Here is a 22,778-nt window from a genome sequence, read left to right as displayed (position 1 = left end):
GGAAACATGAGCGAGAGACATGAACGAAAAGGGAGGGAAATTCACAGTCTACATACACATGCCTGGTCTAGTGTGATTTGTTTGTGCATGCATGCAAGCTTGTGTTTGTGTATGTATGGCCACTGGTTTACACTAAAAGGCAAAGGGTTAAAGGTATTAGAGATACGCTCTCACAGCCTTTAAACCCTTACTTACGGTATTAGCTCAGTTCGTTTGACTGTGTGCATTACATGTCTAGTGTATATGTGTGTGTGTTGTGTGGTTGTGGGGGTATATATGGTTGTATAGTATCCGTACAAACACAGTACAGTGAATTACTCTAGTAGTGTCAATCTGTCAAAGTAAAGCCGTTTAACTCTCAAAATCCCAAATTCTAATCCACACATACATAAACCATAAACCATCACAGAGGGCTCAGGGCGCAGTCTTTTTTGACTGCCGCCCATGATTCCTAGCTCTACTCCGGACTCTGTTCTACTCCGGAGTTTCCCAGGGTGAGGCGCGGGCGGGTGGGGGATACTCACAAGCCCCCGGCTGAGCACCGCTGCGTTGGAGTTTACCCCGGTGGACGGAGGGTGCCTCCGTACTCCTGGGTGACGGGGGAGAAAACTCCTGTTGTTTGTGCATATACGCCAAACAGAATTGGAGTATTCAGCCTTCCTTGGAAACCTTGAATGTAGTCCTGTATGGGCTCCAGTAGGGACTCCATAGTTGTGCTGGGTACTTCAACAAAAAGCAAAGTCATCCGCGAGGAGCTCGAAGTAGAGCTGCTGCTCCTTTGCGTCAAAAGTTTATATAGACCTGCATGAACAACACAGTGAGTCCATATTCCGAACTTTCCACAACAGTTGCGGTTGCATATCAATCAGGGGTGGGAATTAGCACCCGCCACCACCATGCCGGGTACTTTTCAAAGTGGCGGATGAGCTTTGTCTTGTATACCAGCCACAGTGGCAGTGGAGGGGTTTTCAGCGCTAGTCCGTGACATCAGTTTAACAAATGTGGCTAACATAATCCTGGTGTTAAGAGGCCCAACACCGAGCTAGTAGTAGCAACTGTTGAGAGCAAAGTAAAAAAAAACGAGAGAAGGTACTTTTTCAAACAAGTGGCGCATTGTGGTGAAGGGAAAACAAGGGAATGGTTAGCCTACTAGGGTTGGGAGATGTCCCTAAATTGTCAGTTGATCGGAGATACAGTTAAATGTCTCCTGTAAATATACAGTATTACATGCTGCTACTGGGTAGGGCAGTACATTACAACTTTGACCTACTTTCTTAAACTACAGTGCCGTAAAGTCTACACTTAATCAGAGTTCTGTGATCTGCATAACAACAGTACAGAGAATGTTTGCCTTAACTGAGCGATGGTAATAACTTAATACATCATCTTCACTGAGATTAAACTACATTCTGGGTTACATTTGCTCTGAATAGATTCAATAAACGAACCATAACTCTTGCAGCGCACATGAATCAATGCGCAATATTAGCTCACACATAAATAGCACCTTCGTGAATTAGCCTACTGTTGCAACCTACATTCATAAATCCTACTACATTGTCATCAGACTTACTTATTGATACACGTGCACAGTGTATCCACAAAGTTAGTCCACTGAGGGGAAAAGGGAAAGTGTGATAGTGTGTCCAAGCCGAGGCGCCGAGCGTGACCTTACTGCATGCTGATATGTACTAGGCCAGGTAGAGAGAGAAAGTAGCTTCCACTAAGGGGCAGCACAGTGTCTTTGCTAGTTTTAAGACCGACGTTGTCAACTTCCCTGCACTACGATTAGCCGGTGTCTGACAGAGTGGGGGGGTTTGGTTTCACAATAGGGGCTCTCCACCTGATGCCAAACCCATCACAAAGGACATGATGGACATCGTCATCTGCACAAACCTATTGCCTACCTTACCGAGACCATCCATGCACTGTACTTACTGTCGAACGTACTCGTCTCAGAAATGAAAACATTTGTTCATTAGAGGAACTAACCTTAAATTAGAAGCAATAAAGACCACGAGTATCCAGTCTCATTATCAAGTGCACTGCCACACAAAGAGGGACCCCACGGAGCAGAGGTGTGGCAACAAAGGCTTTAATTTTTTTTTTTTCCACATCACCTTTGATTTGTTATATTAATAAAATATGTATTGACATACAACACTATGTACTAAGCAATTCAAAATACCTAAAACTTTCTTTCATACGTTTGAATTCCAAAAAAGTGACAAGTGAAAAATACAAGTGGCTGGTAAAATTGGGCATCCACCAGCCATTGGGCCCTTTGTGTAGAAATACCTGCAAAACTGATAGCATCCTATAAGTCTCAGCGTACTTTGTGTTTAGGGTAGTGCTAATTTAGTATATATATTATTAAATTGCAATGGGTACGTTCTTATCTAAGATGTACTCATGGAAAAAGTACCTGTGAAAAATCAACATGTTTAGCATTGTTACATGTAAGCAAGTTAGCATTTAACTCAAGATGCAAATTCATAGAGCTGCTAGCCTGCCTTCAGACCATCTAGTTTTGTTTTAATTGTGGTTTTTATACAATATAACGTCTTACAAGTTTTAGAAAATTCTCTTAAGATGCCCATTGTGACCAACTTTCGGTAATCTGTCGGCTCTGGAAGGATACATTTAGATTAATTCTTTCCACTCAATCAACAGACTAAACAGATGTTGCCATAGTGGTTTCACTAGGGAGACACCTTGGTGCACATTTTGATAAGTGGTGTGTGGTGTGTGGTGTGTGTGTGTGTGTGTGTGTGTGTCTGTCTGTCTGTGTGTCTGTCTTCTGTGTCTTCTGTGGAGTCTAGCCCTCAGCGGACCCTGTGACCCAACTGATTAATAAACAGCAACATTGACAGTTTTGACAGATTTCTGTTTCAACCTTTTCTTCGCTACTCTTTCGTCTCATAATTAAAGTCCATTGATTAGAGAGGGTAGGGGGCTGTTGTGCGAGTCATGCAACACAACATCCATCGTCATTTTTTTTGCACATTAACCTGAGGCAGAATAATAGTGTCAACCTTTGAGGTACAACAAAGACAGTAACCTACTAGCCTCATCCGTGCAGGTCAAAAGTAGCACAAGATGTATCCAAAAAAAAAAAAAAAAAAAAAAAAAAAGTATAATGAAGCACTGTAAAGCTTTTTCTTTTTTAAAAATCATGTTGAAGTCAGAGGTAATACTTTAAATGTATCCCATGACTGGCTGCAATGAAACACAAAATTGTTTTGAGTTGGTCTTACAAAGATGATTTAACACACCATGTCCTTCTCTCATGACTCTGCCATTTGTGAGGGCATACAGTATAGGTCAAAAACTGTTCCATTGCACAGATGAATACATGTATCCTTGTATAGTTTCTTGAACCTTTTTGTTTTTACCCACATAGATTCACAAGATCAATGCTATCTTTTTTTAATGTGAGAAAGGGGACGCACTTTTAGTTTCCCACACCGATTCATCCTGCTGGTGAGGAATTGACTTGAACCTTTCAGTCACAAGCCCTTTTACAGCAGCACCAGTGCGTGCGTCACTAGACCCATGTGACAGAATTCTTCAGGATAACCCCTTCCTGTCCAATGTACTTCTAATTACCAGACTGCTATTTTTTTTATAAACAAAACATCAGACATTTTTAATTCTTTCATTTAATTCAGTCAATTGCCATTGTTAGAATAAGAAAAGTAATGATCTAAAAGACATACTGTATATATTATTTTTGTACCTGTTCTACTTTTTTCAAGAAAGATAAGGTAGAAAATAGAGCAAGATAGGCAGTGTACAGAGATCGATTAGTGACAGGACAGATAAGTGACAGAGAAGATTGAGTGATACAAAATATGCAAACAGTATATACAATAATATTACACATTAATTATTAAATTGCACTTGAAAAATGCCCAAATGAAAAATCATGCACAGATGTATGATAATGGACACGGATGCAGAAAATTGCACAGAGAAACAGTGTTCGTCATACAGTCTGACGGCCGCTGGAAGGAAAGATCTGCAGATATCTCCTTCATACAGCGGGGTGGAGCAGCCTGTCACGAAACTGCTTAGGCATGACAGGGTGTAAGTGCAGGGTGTGTGAGTCAGGGACCAGCATGCTGCAGTTTAGCCAGGACCCTTCTGTCTCCCACCTCCCTAACTGAGTCCAGAGGACAGCCCAGGACAGAGCGGATCTCTTGATCACCTTGTCAACTGTTTCGTCCCTCTCATGATGCTGCTGCTCCAGCAGACCACAGCGCGGAGGATGGCTGATGCCACCACAAGGTCATAGAAAGTCTTTAGGAGGGGCCCTGTCACTCCAACTTTATTCACTATATACCTTTGATTGTTTCTGATTAAATGCATTAACACTGCATTTATTTTATTTAAACTTTTGTTTCTATCCCTAATTATGTCACTTGCTCATCCAGGCAGTTATGGTAAGTAAGTGTGAATATAATTATAATAAAAAACAACATGTCCATAACAACGTTTGTATGATGTCTACAAACGTCATGCAAATGTTGTTGTGTTTATCCTACAAATTATCCAGAACATGAGCTGTCAGTGTGCTTGTGCAAGCCCCTGCAGTGCAGAGACAACACAATAATTAGTTAGGTTTTGGAAAAATTGTGGTTTAGGTTAAGCTATAGGGCAAAGTTCTGCCACATACAACAAAACTGTCCATGCGTCACATGATACAAGACTTCCGTGACGGATGTAACGGAGCTCTTAATATCAGAAGTCACTGCACTGAAGCTTCAAAGAAGTACATTTGTCATGTAACTTCAAATTATGGTTGGGTACATACTTTTATGTCAAGTACTTAACAAAAGGAAGTAACATAAATAACTTTAACTTTTGCTTTTACACAAGCCAATGACAGTGGCCTACTGGGTGAAAGTCCTGTTTGTTCCACCGATCATCCATTTATCCACCCCCATTTCCTTCCTATGCAGACTATGTCACTTTTTATACTACTAAGCCCTGCACGTCCTGGCTCACGAGACGTGAGTTATATACAAATTACTGCATACTATGTGAGTACAAGAGCGAATGAGAACAGCCCGAACAATGACGTAGATAAGCCAATTTATTGTCATAAAACGCTGACAAATTTCCTCTAATGTGCCCCTTGCTACTTTTGCTCTTCACACGGAAAGGAATCACACATTTGATATAAAAATGAAAAGTGTGAACACTTAGTAAAGATTTTGTTGTGCTTTTGTATGAAAAGCCCAAACAAAACCTTTTAAAAAGTTCAAATCCAAGTGTCATGTTTACTGGCAATTCAAATCTGTGTCTTTACAGACCTGGATGTGGTTGCTATGATAGAGGGCTATCAGCACCAGAGGCAGTTAATTATAGATAAGACCCAACATGCAACATGAGCCCTCAGAAGAAGGGAGACCTAGCTTCAACAGAAATAAACTGTGTGCAGTACTTTCCTCCGTGTCAACAAACTCTTTCTCTGTCCTATGTTGTTGTGCCCTCCTCTGTCTGTCTCTCACTCGCTCGCTCTGTATCTCCTGCTCCGGCACGGAACTTTCCATCAGAGGATCTCGTTAATGATGGAGTGTCTCATGCATCTTAAGCACTTGACAGGGATCTTCCACTGTGCAGTTTCAGCCAAGGGCGCCGGACTGGGGGGAAAAAGGGGACTCAGTACCCAGGGTCCTCATGTGAGGAGGGCCCACAAAGATGATAGAGTGAATAGCTGTGGATGTGGGGAGGGTCATAGAAATAACCTTTCTACAGGGCCCAGAATTTTGTGCTACGCCCCTGGTTTCAGCTCTCATGCAGTTGTACACTTTTTAAAAAACGTCAACAATGCTGTTTAGTTAGTTTACACTTGAACAAAATGAAATGCAATAAAACAAAATGTGCTTCAACTAAACTGATGTGCATGCAATATGAGGACCAGCAAGGAACCCTGTTTTGGTCCAATCTGGTTTAATATGCGTAGGGTGATGTATATTTCGTCAATTTACGTTTATTTATATGGGCCCTTGAAACAATTAACTGCATGTCTTCCCCAGAGATAATTCACAATGGAGTTAAGCATGCAAAAGATAACATCTTGCTGTCACCTACACAAACATGATCATAAGTGTTTGGCCATAAAAAGCCTTGAATATTTCTGAACCACTCACACCACATTTATGCACTTGCACCTGTGTGTGATCAACGTGTGTTAAACTCCAATGCGTTCCTGTTTGTTGTTATGGTAGTGGTGTGTGCATATAAAGCAAGTGTGGTCCCCTTGAAGTTAAAGCTACATTGTGGAAGAATTTTTCCCATCTAGCGATTAAATTGTATATGACAACCAACTGAATTTCACTTCCCCCCCTCCCCCCCAATTCCAAGTGTGTTCCTACTCCTACGGTAGCCGAAATTAGTGACAACTTTCGTGAGTGTTGCAACAGTGTATAATAGTTTTACGTTATTTGGTACCATTTCATTGCTAACATCATCTATCAGGTTACCATACATACTGTAGTAAGCTAATGTTAGTAAGTACCGTGCTATTGGTATTTTGTATATTGTACGAGATTAATAGTGTAAGGCATGTTTACAGCACAAAGAGAAGCAACAGAAGTTTGTGATTTTAATATACAGATTTCTCTGAGCAGTATGAACAATGTCAATGAAACCAAAATGATCTCTAGTATCTCCATTGTTTACACGCAGCTGTTCTAGCTGTAGATAGTCAGTGTTACTGGACCTGAGTTGTCTGCCATGGAAATCACGACAAATATGATCAAATCTATGTTACAAGGTAGCAATCCTTCTCATTGATGTGAGGAAACGTATCCGGACGTTGTTCTAGCGTATGCACAACCATGCTTTAGTTAGCCAACAAGTAGAAACTTAAAACTTCTATTTACACACAATAGGCAGAATTACTTGTTGAGAAGAAGGCAGGCAGCTTTGGCGTCCCTTTTAAAAGCTGCTCTTTTCATCTTGGAATATATTATACTTTGGTCTTGTTGCATTGTTGTTTTAATTTCTTTTAACTCAGTTCATGTCCTTGAGAATAGGCGAAACAGCTTTCAAATCTGTCTGCAGTAAAATAATCTTGTCCCTCCCTGGCATTCGTCACATCAGTGCCACTGAGTGACTAGCACGAAAGGCGGAGCTCATAGCCTGTATGTCCCTTACCGGCAAACGTATCAAGATGGCGCATGACTATGGAGAGTCTACCCCAGTCATGCAAGCGTAAATGTCTAATTCCAGCAATAGGAATTTTGGAATTTATTGTTTTGGGTCAATATTTATGAAAAGGATAAGTTTGTGAAGGGCAATTAGATTTTGATAAGAACAACTAAAAACGTTATACATGTAGCTTTAATAAACAGACAACCTTCAATCCAAAAAAAAATCAAATTAAAACAAGATATAAACTATAATACATTGACAGTAATTAAATATAAGATGGAAAGGATGATAGAAAATGTAATTATAAAGGGTTTCTGTTGGAGAAAGGTTGACGTGAGAGTGAGAAACTTAGAATCCTAGAGGAGACTTTTATAAATGTAACTAGAGTATACAATGTTTACTTTCAAAATGTTTTTCTCACACACACACACACACATCCACACCCCACACACAAACCCCACACACCCACACACACACCACAACACACACAACAACAACACACAAAGAGTCACAAGGATTAATATCAGAAGATTTCGGGATTTAATACTAGCTGGGAATGTCCTTTTTCAAATTTGAGTTTGAATTCATGGAAATGGTGAGGCTAACGGTGTGTAGTTCAAGATAGCTGTTTTGCAAGCTTACAAAACCTGACAAGCATCACCTAAGAAGATCATATCTTGGAAAAAGGACTAAGTGCTTAGTAAACCTGTGCGCAGATTGGCTTCTTCTTCTTGAATTTGACTTCATGCACAGGTAATCAGATTCATAGACCTTTTTCAAGAGCAAACATTTAGACTTATTATAGCAGGAAAAGCCAGGTGTAGCTAAACATGATAGCATGGCTCTGGTCCATGAATTTTGCCACACAGCAGCAATTACCGCATTGGTACGGGTTATGTTTAAATGTTGACATGTCAAAAGGTGGTCTGGGAAGCCCAGATTTAGCGTTTTTGAAAACACTTGTTTCTGTAGATACTGTCTGGTGGAAGGGAGGTCTCTGGAGAGTGATGTGACACACACTCTCTACATACACACTGACAGAAAAACTATATGAGTGTGTCTAAATTCAGACCCTTCCAATATTAAATAAGTTCCTTCCGGGAAAAACTTTTGAAAATGTAACATTACACAGTGTCACTACGTGTATTCTTGATTAATGTGTGTGTGTGTTTGTGTGTGTGTTGAACATAGATTATGTGTGTAAGAGCTCAACTACTCCTGCACTTGCTGTAACTCGTTTACCGTCTTCTCCCAAGTGTCATTATCTCCTTTCTCTCCTTCTCATAACCAGTGCCTTATGTTTCGGTTCTGTATTAATGACATCTGTGGCATATCCAGCTGTTACCTCAGTAATCTCCTTGTGGATGTCTTTTGATTAGCCACGTCAGGGGTCATGCTGGATACCCACGTATTTCCCCCTGGCCGCAAGAGCAAAATCTTTACCAACAGCAGCTAAAAACATTTTTGGGGAGTGAGAGTTACCAAAGTAAAACTCATCTTCTCTTCACTCTGAGAATCTGAAACGTTGGAAACACTGTGGTTATGTTCACAACCCTGCATAATAACACAACACGTTGTGATGTGCACACAATTCAAATTCAGCTCTAAAGGTTCTTAAAGTCGTACATCTTAATCTGCAATGATATGTACATTTTTTTTGCAAATTAAAAGTTGCGTAATAGTTGTATATCAAACACCTGTGATAATGTACTGCTTGTTTTCAGCACAACCTCAAAAGACATACCATCACCCCTATGGTTAGAAGGGTGCTCATATCAACTGAGCTTAGGGTTGTGTATGCTGTACAGTGTATTTTAATTATGTCATATGTTATTCCAGCCACCACTCTTACACATACACAGATCTGCACAGGGAAATCTATAAGTTTTCTACCTGATTCTCTGGCTTTTAAAATATGAAGGGTTTTCTATCAAATTGACCACAAAACGCTTCATGGAATGTACTGTATCTATAGGAAATTAAGTTCTCACATAATGTTTAAGATATCATGGATTTTCTGTTGTGTGATTTATTTTTGGAGCATTTTCCTCACAGTACCATTTCACCAACAGAATTAAGTAATAATGGTATATGAACTTAAAAATGATCAACAAGCAATTCTTCTTTTGTGTCCTTGATTGCAGTGATCACAGGAAAAGAATTTGACTCACTTTTACACAGTAAGTAGGTGTTGATTCTCTACCTACATTACAATTATAAGGAACAATTACTATTTAGGATCTGGTTGGTGCTGGGATGCGAGATATGGTCATGAATAAATAAATGAGTATTTACTGAACAATACGTTTAGTGTAGGAGCCTTTTGCGGCCTTTACAAGTTGTGGGTGACGTCTCACGAGAGATAAGGTGAAGCTAACAGGATTATAGCTAGAGGACTCCTCCTTGTTCACCAGAGAATGGCAATCCTATTGTGCTTGGCATGATCTTCCAATTGGTACGTGGACAGGTTGAATGAGTGTAAGTCCTGCTCTGTTAATGTGACCTTATCTTGTGTGTGTGAGTGGGTGTACGTACACTGAACAGTGACAGACTTGTAAAGCAATGATGCAGAGTTCTCCCTGTGGGGACCACAGGACATGGAGATGAGAAGGAAAATAAGACAAGGTCATGCTGTCCCCATTCTCCTATTCCAGTCATGTTGTCTGTCCTGTCTTGTCTGTCTCTCTCTCTCTCTCACACCACACACCACACGATCACACACCACACCACACACCATCAAACAACACACTCACACACACACACCCACACACAACACACACACACCACCACACCACCACAACAACTTAAAAAATCAGTGCACATAAAACGATAAGACATGATTTAAAATCCCATCTATTGTCACATTACAGTCAAACAGTATACTGAAAGTTATCATACATATTAATACAAATACAGTGTAATGGGTCTTGTGGTATAATTAACTCATAGCCATGACAATAGCGCGGAATTACTCTAGGCCAGTCTACCTCTGCTAACTCTGTGACTTTACAGAGAGGACACGACTTTATCATAAAATGTTATCATAATCATAATCATTGTTACCATGGAGATATTGTTAAACACAAGAGAAACACATATGTTTCATATGCTGACCAGAAAATTGACATTACACAGTCTAAAGCTATTGAGTTAAACATCTATCCTGAGCCCATCAATACGTCACGTTTAAATATTTCTTCCTATACTAAGAAAACGAGTAAAACAACTACTCAGAAAACAAACCACCAGCACATTACACTGATACAGCATAATCTACAATAGCTCCAAAATAAGATGGATCATGAGAACATTTGGCCTGTAATGTCTCTCGGCCTCTTAGCATATCCTCTATTCATTATTCAGCAATTTACTTTGGCTTCTTCCTTCTTCTCTTCATTTCAGTGTTTGTGATAATGGGTCATTGAAAGTTCTACTCCTCACAAAATTCCCTACAAAAATAACAGGTTTATCAGAATAGCATCTACTCAGAAACGATGGGATTCACTTTTCTTTGGAAACAGTTGTATGTTAAATTGATTCAGGTCAGAACGCATTCTTTGTTGGACCAGAATTTTGGAATATACTTCACCAAACAAATGGACAGAGGTTACAACATCTACATTTCAAGCAAGCTAAAATCAATAAAAGGCATAGATGCATTTTTAACCATAGGTTATACAGTAAGATTATTATGGCAAAGTCAACAGTATCCACAACATACATAATTAAGGCACTCCATAATAATAAACTAGTGTGGAGTCAGTTCGACTGCTCATTAATAGTGGAGGATCTTACCTAGATTCTCAACAAAGAGGATGAAATAAACTAATAGTGACACAGTTTTAAAAATAAAAACAGCAGGGCTATGACCTAGAAACTATACTAAAGTACTATCAAGCACCACAGGAAGTTGTGTTATATTATTATGTTTAACAGGTTTATTTGTAGGGAAACAGGTCATTAGTGGGATCAGTTATGATATGAGACTGCTGCAGAGGACATATATTTGAAGATGAAAAAAGGCAGTAACCAAATTGTCCAATTTCAACATCCATTCCAGTGTTAACATTACTCACAGTTCCTTAATATGATCATCAATAAAAACATTGATGTATCAGCTATTCCAATGGCAGAAAGGTATTCCCTAAGCGAACCAGAAAGCTCTGCCATACAGTTAGCAGTCATAATCTATGAATATTTTGGGTTGGAGTTTTTCTCTTTACCTTTCAAAATTTGACTGGTTTAGGGCCACTGTTTCAAAGTTGTGTTAAAAGTCATGTGGCCACAAAAGTGACATGGAGCTGTGTGCAAAAGTTTTACAGCAAAAGCAAAATGGCCAAAACAATGAAAAACAAAAATGATTTTAACAATCCTTTAAACGTATATTGAAGAACTTTTTTATATTCATGTGCAACATAAAAGAAGAGTTCTAAACTTAAAAATGTAACATACAATCTGTTATAGTGAATTCTTCAGCGTGTCGTTAATTCAAATTGTCATTTTTTTTAGACACAAAAGAGGGAAGTACAGTAGATCCTGTATATCCTAGTTTCATCCGTACAAATACTTTGTCTCATTGATCCCATTAGACCATTATTGAGGAAAAATAAACAATATTCCTTCATTAACTCTTTCCTTAACAACTCCTTCCCACTTTGTGCAAAGTCGCTTCTTAATTGTGTCCTTGATGAGAATTCTCCTTTGCCAGCCTGCTAGACGCCATTGGCTTTATTAAGAGAGGTGTTGCAACCCTCTTTTGTACCTGATTCAGCCTTCATGGCTTGCTCAACAGCATCTGGCAAGGGCAACTTGTCCTCTGCTTCTGTCTCTCTGTGATAAAAAGTAGTGAAATTTGAAACAATGACGGGAACAGGCAAAGCAATGTGCAGCACACCTGCGATGGCGCACAAGGTGCCACCATTTTACCTCCATAGTAATAGGACACATGTCCCCGAGCCTACTGGGGTCATGGTTACCACAGCCCACCAGAAGCCATCGGGTATGCTGACAAACTGTGTGTTGGCTCGTCTACCTCAGCAAAGTAGATAGCACTGGAGAAGAGGATGACTCCAATAAAGAGGAAAAAGATGAGAAGCCAAGCTCACGCATGTGGCCTTTAGAGTCTGTCCAGGATCTGCAGCCCTGGAGTGACGTGAAAGTTTGATATACGAAACACCCTTACCAGACGGATGGATACGCAGAATGGCCAAAGACATGTTCGTCCTGAGTTCTCTTGAGGCGTTGTGATCAATTCGTAACCACGGTAACAAAATAAGGAATGATGGATATAATGTCAATGATGTTCATGAGGTTGTGAAAAAAATCCCTTTTGCTAGGACAGACCAAAAATCTCACACACAGCTCAAAGAAGAACCAAGCATGCAAGCAGTTCAATGATAAAAAAGGGATCAGAGAAAGTTGTGGGCTTCACGCCAGTGGAGCCACAGAACTGTAAAATCTAGATGGTTAAAAGGTGTAGCGTTGTGGCACAATTGGGTCCGTTCATCTCTGATTCTGGCAGCGTTCCATGCAGAAAAGAATGATGGATAGACAATTACAAAAAAGACCCAGTGCTACACAGGCTGCGTTTGCTCTCGGGTACTCAAACAGCAGCCAGAATTGCCTGTACACATCATTATTAGGTAGAGGGATCTCAACGTCCTTTATAAATCCTTCATCTTCCTCTGAACTGCTCATGGCCCATATTCCAAGCTCATAGAACAGAATTTCATCTGCAAACACATCCAAGGGGACGTTAGCCGGACGTCTGATCTTGCCCCTGACTGGTAGTAATACAAGATTCCGTCAAAGCTGGGTCGGTTCCGGTCAAAGAAGGACTCGTTCTCATTGGATCAAAGTAGTCCATCCTCTTCAAAGGATCTCCTAGCAAGCGTTTCAGGAAATTGGTCCAAAGTTTGAGCTGCGTCATCAAAACGAAGACCAGCAATGTTGATGATGACCTTCTGGTCTCGTCACCAGCCCCTTATCTACAAACAGATCCTCGCAGCACCCTTAGCAGCAGGCTGAAGATAGTCTCATATCCTTAGTGCACTCACTGTTTAGCAGCAATTTCCAATCGGAGATCATACTGGAAGCTACTGCGTTCCGGTTTGGTTGGAGTTGGCATGGTGGGGAGGGGTACTCTAGTGGGTGTGTGTTGGAATGGGCGAAGATGAGGTGGATTCCCAAATGCAAGGAGCTTGGGCATAGAGGAAAACTGAGAGCTTGTATAAGGTGGTTGCTGCCGGGGCTGCAGCGTGCTCGGGGCATGTACGTGAGAGCTGTGTGGTTCATCAGCGTAGGTGTCCACCTCATTCATACGGTTGCGTCAAGCTCATCCAGGCCTCAAAGTCTACCAGGGGCCACCTCCATGGTGCAGTCAGCCCATGTGCAAAGCCTTGGGACCCCGGATAGACAATCAGACACACACATGCACAACACACGCCCACACACAAGAGGACAGATGGGAGGCTCAGTCACCAGATCAGCTGCAGAGAACCAGAGCATCCAGTCTTCAGCAAAGCACTTGCAGTACAGGACAAATGTGAATGCCTCTATGTTTTCTCCCTCCAAAATCTGTTAGAAGTGACAGAAGAGAAATTGAGTCATTGTGGTTTCTGTCAAGGTCAATTTTTTTTTTTTGCCGATTTGACATCATGATGGGTGACAAAACAATGATGTTCAAAAGACATGCTTCTATTCAGAGAGAGATAACCAAGGTTCGTCATGGAGTCCACAAGGATCTGGCTCGGTCCAATCTGTTCACTTTGATTCCTTTGGCAGTATTATTAGGAAACACTCCATAAACTTTCATTGTTATGCAGATGATACCGTATATCTATCAATCAAGCGGCTGAAAAATCAGTTAGCAACTTCAAACGTGCCTTCAGGATATTAAAAACCGGGTGACCTATAATTTCTAATGTTAAACTCAGATAAAACTGAAGTTATTTCTCATCGGACCAAGCACCTCCGTGCATGATCCAAGATATAGTTACTTGGAGGCATCACCTGGCCCCAGCACCACTGTGAAGAATCTGGAGTCATCTTTTGATCAGGCACTGTCTTTAATTCCCACTTAAAGCAATTTCAAGGATCGCCTTTCACCTACGTAATATACGGAAAAAATCAGGAATATCCTGTCTAAAAATGATGCAGAAAAACAGTCCATGCATTGTTGTTACTTCTAGGTTGGATTACTGCAATTCTTTATTATCAGGCTGCTCGAAAAAATCCGTAAAGACTCTACAGATGATCCAGAATGCTGCGGAACGTGTTCTGACGGGAACCAGGAAAAGAGATCACGTTTCTCCTGTTTTAGCTTCTCTGCATTGGCTTCCCTGTAAAATTTAGAATAGAATTTAAAATCCTTCTTCTCACCTCAAAGCTCTACATGTCTGGCTCCATCTTATCTTAAAGAGCTCATAGTACCTTACAACCTACAAGAGCACTACCTCCCAGAATGCAGGGTTACTGGTGGTCTACGAGTATCTAAAAAGTAGAACGGGAGCCAGAGCGTTCAGCGGTCAGGCTCCTCTCCTGTGGAACCAGGTTCCAGTTTGGGTCCGGGAGGCAGACAACGTCTCCAATTTAAGAGTAGGCTTAAGACTTTCCTTTTTGATAAACTATAGTTAGGGCATAGAATCGATATTGTTAGGAGTAGAAGTTAGTCACTAGTTTTCAGATTTATCTATCATATAATCAAGAATACAATAAAACTAAAGGAGACTTGGCATACAGCCCGATCCTTGGGGAGAGTTCTAGCCCGACCGGGCTGGAGCTCTCTTAACCTTGTCTCTCTTGGTTTTGCTGTAATAGTTTTAGACAGCTGGGACTTATTTTGATACACTGAGCTCCTCTCTCCTCTATCTTTCCATCTTTCATTTATGTGCATCATGTCCCGAAATGCTTGTTACTAACCTAGCTCTGGGGAGTCATCCCCGGTCCTTATGTATGGGGCGCCGTTTGTAAAGCTGCTCACGCTGTAATACACACACCATTTTGTCACATTTAGCTTAAATACTGTTAAAAAACTGGTATGAAATTTTGAGGGTCACTTTCTTGCACATTTACAACAATATTTGTCAACTTAGAAATATTTAAATAGTTAATCCAAATATTAATTTTACACCTAAATGTTAAATGTAAATCTATATGCTAATCTAAATCTAAATGTTAAATCTAAATCTAAATGTTAAATCTAAATCTAAACCTAAATGTTAAATCTAAAGATAAATCTAGATCTAAATGTTATCTCTAAATCTAATCTAAAAGTTAATCTAATGTAAATCTAAATCTAAATGTTAAATCTAAATCTAATGTTAAATCTAAATCTAAATGTTTAATCTAAATCTAAATCTAAATGTTAAATTCTAAATATTAAATCTAAATCTAAATTTAAATCTAAATCTAATCTAATGTTAAATCTAATGTTAAATATCTAAGTTAATCTAATCTAATCTATGTTAAATCTAAATGTTAAATCTAAATCTAATCTAAATGTATTAAATCTAATCTAAATTCATAATGTAATCTAAATAGTTAATCTAAATCTAAATCTAAATGTTAAATCTAAATTTAATACAAATCTAAATGTTAAATCTAATATCTAAATCAATCTAATGTTAATCTAATCTATCTAAATGTTAAATCTAAATTAATCTAAAGTTAAATCTAATGTTTAATCTAAATCTAAATTTTATCTAAATCTAAATGTTTAAATCTAAATGTTAATCTAATGTTAAATCTAATAGAAATCAATCTAATGTTAATCTAAATCTAATCTAATGTTAAATCTAAATGTTAATCTAAATCTAAATGTTAATCTAATCTAATCTAAATGTTAATCTAAATTTAAATCTAATCTAAATCTAATTTAAATCTAAATGTTTCGGGTGAAACAATATTAGCTATATGCAAATGAAATGCCGGTAACCGGAAGTACAAAATAAAAGCTCGAGGAGGCAGTGTATGTTTATTTGTCAATAACGAATAAAAATCATCTCATCCGGGATTGACTCTTTAACTTGGATACCTGATATTAAAAATATAAACCCAGTTGGAGAAACTGTATTTGAAGAGTACTTTGAGTTTTTATTGTCACTTTTATGATGGTGCCGGACTTATGACCTGTAGCCACTATAGCCGGTCCAATGCTAGCTCCGTGATTTGAACATGCTTACCGAGGTGGCCTCGGTGGCCCTGAGGCTGTCGCTGTCGCGTGTTGAATAAGTTTGTACAGCCACCAGACGGCTCTGCCGATGTTCTCTGCTAACGCTGATTTGTTGGACATTTCGCAGTGTGACCATGGCCGACAGTAGCTTACCGTAGCTTGTCGGCGGGCGGGAATAGGCTCTAGCTGGCCTTAATGCAACGAACATGACAGATCAGTCAAAGTGAGCCCGCCACCCCCCCGTGACCGGCTATATGGCTACAGGTCATAGTCCGGCACCATTCATAAAAGTGACATAAAAACTCAAAGTACTCTTCAAATCCAGTTTCTCCCAACTGTGTTTATATATTTAATTATCACGTTTATCCAATTTAAGATCCTATCCCCGGATGAGATGATTTTTATTCGTTATTTGACAATATAACATACACTGACCTCCTAGAGCTTTTATTTTGTTACTTCCGGTTACCGGCATTTCATTTGCATATTAGCAAATATTTAGTTTCACTCGAAACATTTAGATTTAACTTAGATTTAGATTTAGATTTAACAGATTTAACATTTAGATTTAATTACACATTTAGATTAACATTTGATTTAGATTAGATTTACATTTAGATTTGATTTAATTAGATTTACATTTAGATTTAGATTTAGATTTAACATTAGTTAGATTAGATTTAACATTTAGATTTAGATTTAACATTTAGATTTAGATTTAACATTTAGATTTAATTTAGATTTAACATTTAGATTTAGATTTAGATTTACTATTTAATTTAGATTTACATTAGATTTATTAACATTTAATTTAGATTTAGCATTTAGATTTAACATTTACATTTAGGTGTCATTAATATTTTGATTTAACTATTTAAAATATTTCTAAGTTGACAATATTGTTGTAAATGTGCAAGAAAGTGACCCTCAAAATTTCTACCAGTTTTTTAAACATTATTTAAGCTAAATGTGACAAAATGTTGCGGTATTTTCAGCGTGGGCAGCTTTACAAACGGCGCCCCATACTTATGTTATTTTTTTCCCCTGCATGTTCCCTTGGATCAGAGAGGCTCCAAAATCAGGGTAGCAGCTGTCGCCTTGGTCCCCGTCCATGTTCTGTGATGCCATGTTCAACTGCTACACTGCAGTGCCCTGCTACGTCCTGCTACGTCCTGCTGTGCCTTGTAATGCCGCACAGCGTCCTGCTATGCCATGAACTACTACAAAGAACTGCTACAAACTACTAATTTTTCTATTTTTGTTATTGCCACTCTTCATTCTAACCCCAACCGGCCCGTCAGACACCGCCTACCAAGAGCCTGTGTCTGACCGAGGTTTCTGCCTAATGGAAGTTTTTCCTCGCCACTGTCCGCACTGTTGCTTGCTCTAGGAGACTACTAGAACTGTTGGGTCCCTTGTAATTCTGGAGTGTGGTCTATCTGTAAGTGTCTTGAGAAACTCTTGTTATGAATTGATACTATAAATAAAATTGAATTGAATTGAATAGATACAGAAAGAAGGGATGAAAAAAGAGGAAGAGGACGAGGCAGCTCAAAGGTGGAATGAAAGAGGTGATTAGAAAGAGAGACAACTCCTCGCTACTTATTCCAACAATTATTGAAAGACAGTGGAAGCATAGTGATGAGTCATGTAAGTGTTAAAACATTACACAATGGAGGGCTTACTTGTTACATTTTAAACTATTGCTTTGTCAAATTGTTATTATTGGCAAAACTTAAATTTTCTGTCCAAACAAGGAAACCAGCTCTTTCAACCCCTTCTCTACTGTACATACACAATATCTCACTGGCATATCTGCACACACATTATTTCTCTTGACATGAACATGACAAACATAACACCTGCTCAAGGGAAAGGGAATCAAGGCACACACCCTGTAATGACTCCAAAGTAGTCTGTGGAAGGAGAGAACAGTGCAGGGTAACAGCTGTGCATATATTAGTGCATTATTAACTGGCTGTACAGTGATAGCTTGGGCCAAGCTTTCTCCAGACACCAGGGTTCACATTAAACTGGACTGTATCACATTATTTCTTCTAGAAATCTAGTCTGCTCCTATTTTGACATGGGTATCTGTATTCAAATTCACCTGAGCTAGTGTGTCTTTTCATCAGCATAAAGATTACATTTATTAGTGAGCTGGTCTATAAAGTGTGTATCAATTAGTGTAAATTAATTTGTCTAAATGTGCATGTGTGTGTGCAGTGTGCTTACTGTGCATGTGTCTGTGACTGAGTGCTGACGCCTGATGCAGATGTTTAATTAAAGACTCCAGAGATAAGTCACCTTCTAAAACCAGTGCCAGTGATAGCAATTCTGCTGGGAGAGAGAGGGAAGGGAGAGAGAATGAGAGAGAGAGAGAGAGAGAGAGAGAGAGAGAGAGAGACAGAGAGATAGATAGATAGATAGATAGATTGATAGATAGATAGATAGAATAGGACCAGCTGAGTTAATAAGGAGGATGACATGAAAATTGTTGGGAAGACGGATGTGGGTGGGAAAAGGACAGAATGCAAGTGATGGAAAAGAAAGTGACAATGAGAGAGAATAGGAGTTGATAGTTAGGCGGATGGATGGACAGCATGATGAGAGAGCAGCCCTGACAAGAAGGAGGGCCGGAGCAGAGGAAACATATGACGATAAGGTGGAAAATTACACAATAGCTATGATGGATTGTGCACACGGGAAGAAATAATTCCTAATGAGAGAATGAAACTTGGAGTTGGAGTTTTCTCCTTAACTAGAAGCTGTAGACGAGCGCTTGGATCAATACCATCAAATTAGCCAATAATATTGCTCTGCTTGTAAAAATCCTACTGTTTTCCCAATAATTCAATGTGCCATCAATGTTTAATTTTACTTAATGTAACAAAAAGAACTGCCAACCTTCAATGTGTCTCTGAAAGTAATGGAAAGACGTACAACTGCTTTAACTCTCCAAAAAGACAAATGGTTTCCAAAACAGATCAAGACAGTTGCACTGATTCAGCTATTTACCTTTAATTACAGTGTTGCCAGAGATCTGTTGAGAGTGGTATGTTTAAGCTTCTGCTTTCACCTTTAAACAGAGTGAAATCTGAGTCAATACATGTAAAATAGGATCTCTGGTTTAGGACTTTAATTTCAAAAGCTGCAATGTATAATCTGCTCACAGACAGAGTGACAAACAAGCATTATGCACCTTACCTTCCTTAGCATGATGTCTACAGACCAAGTGTGTACAAAATGCTGTAAAAAGCAACAACAAAAAAACAGGAGGGAGAAAATGGTCCTCCACAGGTTCTGCCACTGCTGCAGCTTTCTGCTACCTCCTCAATTGACATCGGAATGACTAATCTATCCCAGACTACATGGGTAACCTTATGCTGGAATAGAAACTAGAGCTGTGCCAAAGGCCACACACACCCACACCCACACACACCCATACACACACACACACACACACACACACACACCACACACATGCACACATACACACACAGCACGCACATAGTTCACAAAAAAGCAGCAGAAAAAGAAAATCATTGATATTTTTTTTGTGCAAGTGTGTATCTGTATATATGTCAGGTTCAGGTTACTTTATTGGTAGGTTCATAGTCTAAGAGGCAGGACATATGTGTGTGTTTGTGTGTGTGTCTGGCATGTGTGCCATGAGCAATCTCTTATGTCTCAAGGCCTTCTAGACTGGAACGGTGCGATTAGATTCTTCACAGCAAGGATCTCTCCATTGGTTGACAACCACACACACACACACACATACACACACACACACACACACACACACATACCTGTAACATGGCAGGAGGAATTAAAGCTCTGTTCCTCGGATCACACAACCTTCTACCTTTCACTTTTAACTCATCAATCACAGCTCCGATATTACCCCTTCTTCCTTCAGCTCTTTCTTTAACTATAAGCCCCTTTTATGCTGTACACCTTGTGAACATGCAATTGTCATGAAATTTAGTCAAATATCTTCCATCATTAGAGCAGGACAAAAGGAGGAACTGAATTTCTTAAGAAGCCCTCTAAAGTTTGTTTTGGCAACCGCAGAGGACATAAATGATCTTATGTAAAATTCCACGGAGTGACACTCCGACACATTCCACCATATCTCCCTATACTCACGCTGTAAAACATATTTGTACACACAGGCACGTAAGGAAGCTGCCACTCAACTCACACAATTCCTAGAGCATGTGTGAACAACTACTGTGGAGAGTCTTGTCAACACTGTTTAATCAACATGTCCTGTTCTATTTCCATTAAAATTTGTGTAACTGTGAAAGAAATTCCCTTAAATTTCACTTGTGATTTATGACTTAAAAGTACTAAAGTAGGGCTTTCTGTGTTTTCAACCATAGTAGTGACATTTAGAGAACCGGTCATGAACACTTTCCAATGCTATACCACTCAAACTTTTTTAAATCTCTTTCTGCAGGACTTTCTTAGGGTTCTTCCTGTCCTTCTCTCATCATTGTATTATATTGTGATTCTAAATTAAAAATGCTTTGACTATAGACCTTTAAACATGCATTTATATGTTAATGGTTTTCATAATGTGTAACATATCTATCTACAAATGCTCAAAAGAAAAAAGTACACACAAACAATGTAATCAATATGGGCTTGATATGAAATTAATCCAGATGTTGTAGATTGATAGAAAATACCTGATTCTAGATTCCATAACAAGTGCATACTGTTTATTTGTTTATTAATAATTATATGCATGCTAATAAAAAAAACTCTTACTTATTGTATATGTAGTAGATAAAGTGGATGGATGCTTAAACACCTAAAGACACTCTTTAGTGTAATGAGATCGAAAATTGATATGCATTGTAACATTACATAACTACAATCAAATGTTGCTATGGGGTTAACAGGGCTTACAAACTTTACTCAAACAAATGAAGAATAACAACTGGGGAAATGAAAAATGGATATACAATGAATCAATATTTAAGATATAAGATACAGTTTATCATATACTGTAATACATTCACATATGCGTGAAAAAAGACTCTGCCAGACACTAGCAGCTGTGCTCTGTAGCAGCGAGGACCAAATGCTTGTAAGGAGGCAGTGTGACCTTGACTTGTGTTAGGACGGCGTAAAACAGAGGTGTCATGGGGCCCTCGCCAACCCATGGTGCTCCGATTATTATTACCATGCTATTAATACACAGGGAGTCATAGTGGGAGCAACCCATGAGATAACAACTCTTGCTACATGTGCACACTGTGCATACAGGCATGCACTGCACAAGCTAGTTAGAAAAATCAAACAAATATGTGGGGCAATTTGAGATTCATCAGAATGTATCAGAAACATGGTGTTGCATGCTGTGCTGAGCTACTATACAATTTAGTAAGCCAGCCGCTGTGACTTTACATGTATGAACACGAACAGATGTTCAGGCAGGTCTTACTTAACTACAATCCTTTGCTATACGTAAGATGTGTTTATGCCCAATATTAACCTTACAAATTACAACAATATATTACATTTACCTTTCTCTACTCTGATCAATCCAACAAAGTTTTTGCTATTTAAATGACTGTAACACAACAGTCACTGTCTCAACATGCGTTGTGCACATGAATTGTTTCCACATAACAATATAAACAAATTTAAGACAAGGTGCACTAAATTAAAGCAAAACTAGGGAACTTTTCCCGCTTCGGTCTGCCTACAGGTTGGAAGCGGAATTGTCACATTATTTCTCATTGGAACTACAGATCCGCTACCCGATCTGGCAAACTTGCATTGGGCGGTTATAGCCGTTAGAGGGCCGCAAAGCGAATGCAGAAGTGTCGTTTACCCTGTTACGAGTTGATGGACCACTGTAACGATTTTATAATCATTATTTTAAGGTTCAAAAAGTTCTCTATTGTTGCTTTAAAGGCATCCACTAATACGTTACATCACCATTCAGATTAATAGTGTAAAGACAATGGTACAAATAGGCATGGGCCGGTTATCGGTTTGAAGTTATACCACCATTTAAAAAAGTCATGGTTTCAAAACCACTACCATTTTCTGTCATACCGTTTCTAAGGTACAAGCTTTTTTTTTTTTTTTAGTAGTGGTCAAGGATAAAAAGTGCAGTTTAGTAATCCGTCTTCCTGCCAGAGAGCTGTTTATTTAAAAATAAAATACACTGTGTTCAATGGAGAAAGAAAGTACAGTTTATATCTGTAATTGCAATACTGTGAAACCGTGATATATGTCCTTTTAAAGCATAAAAGCTTTAAGGGCCACAGAGATCAAGCCTTATACAAATAAAGTTTATCACAGCCATTATGCCCCCTAAACCTTTAGCTTTGACATTAGCTGACAGTTGTTGTGGGGTTTTTCATGTGTGTTTCTGTGTGTGTGTGTGTGTGTGTGTGTGTGTGTGTGTGTGTGTGTGTGT

The 22,778-nt window shown here is 39.1% G+C and overlaps 2 protein-coding genes and 1 pseudogene across 3 annotated transcripts in view; 1 reads left to right on the top strand and 2 right to left on the bottom strand.

Annotated features, from left to right (window-relative positions):
- The window catches only part of LOC116692455 (rho-related GTP-binding protein RhoA-C), a 732,216-nt gene that overhangs the window by 462,156 nt on the left and 247,282 nt on the right, over nucleotides 1–22,778 (top strand). The window lies entirely within an intron of this gene.
- LOC116692434 (potassium voltage-gated channel subfamily A member 10) overlaps nucleotides 1–22,778 on the bottom strand; it is a 73,342-nt gene that overhangs the window by 22,852 nt on the left and 27,712 nt on the right. The window lies entirely within an intron of this gene.
- Nucleotides 11,877–13,483, bottom strand: LOC116692927 (potassium voltage-gated channel subfamily A member 10-like; annotated as a pseudogene).

The sequence above is a fragment of the Etheostoma spectabile genome, chromosome 7, assembly GCF_008692095.1.
Source record: "Etheostoma spectabile isolate EspeVRDwgs_2016 chromosome 7, UIUC_Espe_1.0, whole genome shotgun sequence".
Classification (NCBI taxonomy): Eukaryota; Metazoa; Chordata; class Actinopteri; order Perciformes; family Percidae; genus Etheostoma; species Etheostoma spectabile.
Note: the sequence above shows the minus strand (reverse complement) of the source record. Positions and strands in the feature narration are given on the sequence as shown.